The sequence below is a fragment of the Limulus polyphemus genome, unplaced genomic scaffold (genome assembly GCF_000517525.1).
Source record: "Limulus polyphemus unplaced genomic scaffold, Limulus_polyphemus-2.1.2 Scaffold232, whole genome shotgun sequence".
Lineage (NCBI taxonomy): Eukaryota > Metazoa > Arthropoda > Merostomata > Xiphosura > Limulidae > Limulus > Limulus polyphemus.
The window spans coordinates 456,964-461,719 of record NW_013665842.1 but is presented as its reverse complement, the minus strand read 5'-3'; the positions used below and the strand labels follow the sequence as shown (position 1 = coordinate 461,719).

At 31.8% G+C, this 4,756-nt stretch overlaps 1 long non-coding RNA gene across 1 annotated transcript in view; it reads right to left on the bottom strand.

Annotated features, from left to right (window-relative positions):
- The window catches only part of LOC111085087, a 20,964-nt gene that overhangs the window by 6,542 nt on the left and 9,666 nt on the right, over window positions 1–4,756 (bottom strand). Inside the window, exon 3 of the long non-coding RNA XR_002609947.1 lies at window positions 772–823. This is a non-coding gene — a long non-coding RNA (uncharacterized LOC111085087). The remainder of the gene's footprint in view (window positions 1–771; window positions 824–4,756) is intronic.

The window sequence follows — 4,756 nt, the reverse complement described above, 5'->3', positions numbered from 1 at the left end:
TAATAAAAATCTAGAAACTCAAACCAGTTCTGTCTATTAGTAAGAGGATGAAAAAATTAACTTCAGACAGAATACAATAATAAAAATCTAGAAACTCAAACCAGTTCTGTCTATTAGTAAGAGGATGAAAAAATTAACTTCAGACAGGATACAATAATAAAAATATAGAAACTCAAACCAGTTCTGTCTATTAGTAAGAGGATGAAAAAATTAACTTCAGACAGGATACAATAATAAAACTCTAGAAACTCTAAGTGACTGTAGAGTTAATTTTAACTTTGGAACAACTACACAGTAACAGAAACAATCTACAAAGATTTCTAATTGGATTAATGTGTTCAAAAGAAAAACATTGTTACAAATGAAGTCTTGTTGGTTTTTAAAATTGTAAGCTTTATATCTAAAATCCATAATGTTTTGTTATAAATTAAATATAACTGCCACTATTCCAAAGAGCATTAAACACTTGTTCTATCTATACTTTCACTTAAAAAATGACCGTAAAAGGAACCGAATTGTGTCATCTGAGAAAACGGACTTGTACATCAACAGTCTCATGGGTATCAAGAAGATGTCAAGTGTGGTAGTATGCCGTAGCGTGACTAATTATGCCATTACCGACTGTCGAGATTGTGTGGCTTTAATTAAAATTTTATATAACTTACATTTATTGCGTCGTGGCTTTATTATGTTAAAACAAAGAAATAAAAACACAGCTCGAACAAATTACATAAAACTTGCAAAAGCTACATTTCAAACCGCAAACGATACACATTTGCCATCAGGTCTGTGACGTAAAGTTCTGTAGTTTCTCCAAATAATACTGTCAAGAAAACAAACAGAGTACATGTAAACACGAATTACATATATAGAGTGCCGAATCATCATCAGTTACAAAATATATGAATGTGTATCTACAATATCAACCAATTCTAGAAACATTTATGTGAAAAATATAGATGGAATTTTCCTCAAACATATACATTAAACTGTTTTAACATTTTCTCAGTAGTGATGCTTTTTGGTGTAAGAAGTTTATTTTATGGAAGCATCTCTTAAAATTTAATATGTTCCTATCGAATTTGGTAGAGAATAAAAAAAATACTTAAAACACACAATATTTTATCTCCAAATCAGTTTCCACCTGGAGTTAAAAACGACATAGTGAGCGCTCTTACCATTTGAACTGTCACCAATAAATGTGGGAATTTCAACCAAATAAAATCATACAATTGTTTAACTAACTGTACATCTTTCTGACAGGCTTTTCATTTAAATATTTTTCCACAACTAAAGTCTCCTCATTTCTATTGCTTCTTTCTGCTTAAAATAACATTTGTAAGAAAGTTGGTTTGCTTAAGTATTTTCTAGTCAAAATAACAAAACGTGCTTCTCCAATTTATTAATAAAAAGGAAACTAGATAAAATGACTAAAAATTAAAACTTTTTAAATTTAATTATGTGTTTAAATATAAAACTAAACCTTTGGTTCTTGACATTTTTTCTGATATTTCAATATTTAAATAGAGAACGCCAAACGTATTCCTGTGTTCACCGTTTTTTTTTGTTGTTTTTTTTTTTTTATGAGCTAGAAGTTTGTGGCCAATACGAGAGACATTACTGTCTATATTTTGTCAAGCTGCATCATGCATGTACAACATATTTCCAAGTTTAAGAAATATATTGTGATTCTATGTGGTTCTATGGCACTCTGTGCTGTCTTATATTTTGTATCACAATTTTTTTATTGATTTACTTACAGGTACAATAAGACGTGTAACACCTCATCCTATGCGCAATCGAATCACAATCGATTACCTCTGTTGAGACAGTAAAACCGCTCGCCAGAAAGAAGGAATTAAAAGATTCATGATCGATTACCTCTGTTGAGACAGTAAAACCGCTCGCCAGAAAGAAGTAATTAAAAGTGTCGGATTCATGATCGATTTCTTTTCAAGATTCGGAATTATTCATCCTGAAAAGATATGGAGAGATCTTCTTTAATTGCATAAGCGTTTAAAAAGATCACTGGAACAGTATGCTGGTGTAGAAATTGATGTTTATCTTTGGTTATGTCGTAAAATGATGGAATGTTTTAAAAACAACGTCGCCACAAGTTGTAACAAACCACAGAGTGAAGCGGAGAACCAAACCATCTTTGCAGATTTGCCCAAATTAAACCATAATAACTCTTTCCTTGATAATTTCAATACATTATTCCATATTGCTTCCTATATTTTCAAACATATCATACACTTTGACTGCATTCCACCTTAAATATTATGCTGGTTCATAAACTATCAAGGAGTTAAACCTATACAGCGCAAGTTTAAAGTTTGCAGCATTAGGAATATCAAACAAAATTGTTAAAAGTAAATGAAAATCAAATTTATTTTCCTTTACATAAAATTCAACAAACAACAAGCATTCTGAAACATTGGAAAGATGATTTTGGGACATATATTGATAAAGATTAGGAAGCTGAATAATACTGAACTCGCCTTTCATTTATCAGTGTATTGTTTTTTAGAATCGTTAAGTATTACAATAAGTCGTCATAATCTGTTGCCTTTATTATTGATCGTATTGAAGTTCAGGGTCGTTAATTCTTATAGTGAGTCTTCTACTTCGTTATTGGTCGTACTAAAGTTCAACATCGCTAAGTCTTACAGGAAGTCCATAACTTCTCTTACCTTCCTTGTTGGTCGTATTGAAGTTCAACATCACTAAGTCTTAAACGAAGGTAAGAGAAGTTGTAGACTTCCTGTAAGACTTAGCGATGTTGAACTTTAATACGACCAACAACGAAGGTAAGAGAAGTTGTAGACTTCCTGTAAGACTTAGCGATGTTGAACTTTAATACGACCAACAACGAAGGTAAGAGAAGTTGTAGACTTCCTGATTGGTCGTATTGAAGTTCAACATCACTAAGTCTTACAGGAAGTCTACAACTTCTCTTACCTTCGTTATTGGTCGTATTGAAGTTCAACATCACTAAGTCTTACAGGAAGTCTACAACTTCTCTTACCTTCGTTATTGGTCGTACTAAAGTTCAACATCGCCTAAGTCTTACAGGAAGTCTACAACTTCTCTTACCTTCGTTATTGGTCGTACTAAAGTTCAAAATCGTTACATCTTTCAGAACATATCTATTTTCTGTTATCTTCCTTCGTTATTGATAATATTGAAAGAAAAAGCATAGTTTTTCTTTATTTTTACTGTATAGAGCATACGGTAGAACCATGCGGATTGTAAAGGTTCTTAATTTTGAGTTTAATATTTTTATTAGACACGTGTATAAAAGCAGCAAGCATCACATTATGAAATTTGTTGAATTTAGGGATTTCCTGATAATTTGTTAATTCTTACACTTGGTATAAAATATTGATTATTCTTTATAAACTTATAATTATTACAACAATCATTGAAATGATCAGAAATAAGATAAGTCAGTGATCGTGGAAACTGTAAACGTGAAGGTGTTGGACATAATCATATAAGTTAAAAGTGTTAATATAAAGACATTTCCCTCAGAAGTTTTTAATAGATGTTGATCTTATGAAAGGTACCACAATGGTCCTCAATTTCTTATCCCACCCTCGACGTCTCTACCAATCACTAATTATTTAACCCATTTCATTGTAAAAAAAACAGAGAGAAATAAATGAATTAAAATCTTAGTAACATGATATTTTAACTAATACATGGGTAATTCATTTCCGAATAATTTAGTATAATCATGACACTGGTGAGTTAAAAATAATATTTAACATTGAAATGTATTGCAAAAAATGTAACAAACACATTACGTTTATCTCCGTTACAACAATGGTTAGGTACCTAATGAAAAAAAATAATTTTTGGAAAAGTAAGTTTCCTCAAACGTTCCTCTAACTAAGGTCTGGCACGGACTGGTGATTAAGGCGTTCGATTCGCAATCTGAGGATCGGGGGTTCAACTCCCCGTCACCGAACATGCTTGCTCTTTCAGCCATAGAGGGCGTTAAAATGTAACGGTCAATCCCACTATTCGTTGGGAAAAGAGTAGCCCAAGCGATGGCCGTGGGTGGTAATGACTAGCTGCCTTCCCTCTAGAGTATCACTGCTAAATTATGGATGGCTAGCGCAGATAGCCCTCGTGTAACTTTGCACGAAATTCAAAACCAAAAAACGTTCCTCTAGCATGCAATTATTATTATGATCCAAAATTCTTTACTGTCCAGGTCTTAACGCTTGATAAGATTGACACTGTATATATTTAAGTCACTGTTTGTCTACACTAAACTCCCTTATGTAAAAAACACTAAAACCTTTTTTTTATAATTTCACTATTTCCCACAAATTGTCCAAATTCATATGTTTATGTAGTTTTTGAAAGTTTTGTTGGAACATTTATATTTTACAAAAACATCACGATAAATGTTTATGGTATTCAGAATATTTCCAATATCATATTCAAGTGTCTACGAAAAAAATAACCAACTAGATATCGGTTGCTTATTCTTGTATAACATGTTAATTTCCTATTGCACTGCAATGCAAATCCATAAACATATTGTTGTGGAGTCTAACAAATTACACCGCACACAAAAAAGATAATTAGTACTTATAATATTTTATGCATAACAATACAAAATCGCCTTTATAAAATAAGGTCAATAACCCTTTCCATCGGTGCATGTTTATGTAAATCTAGCAACTGATGACCGTCATGCGATCTGAAATAAAAGTGATTGGTCAGGCAGCTTACAATGATT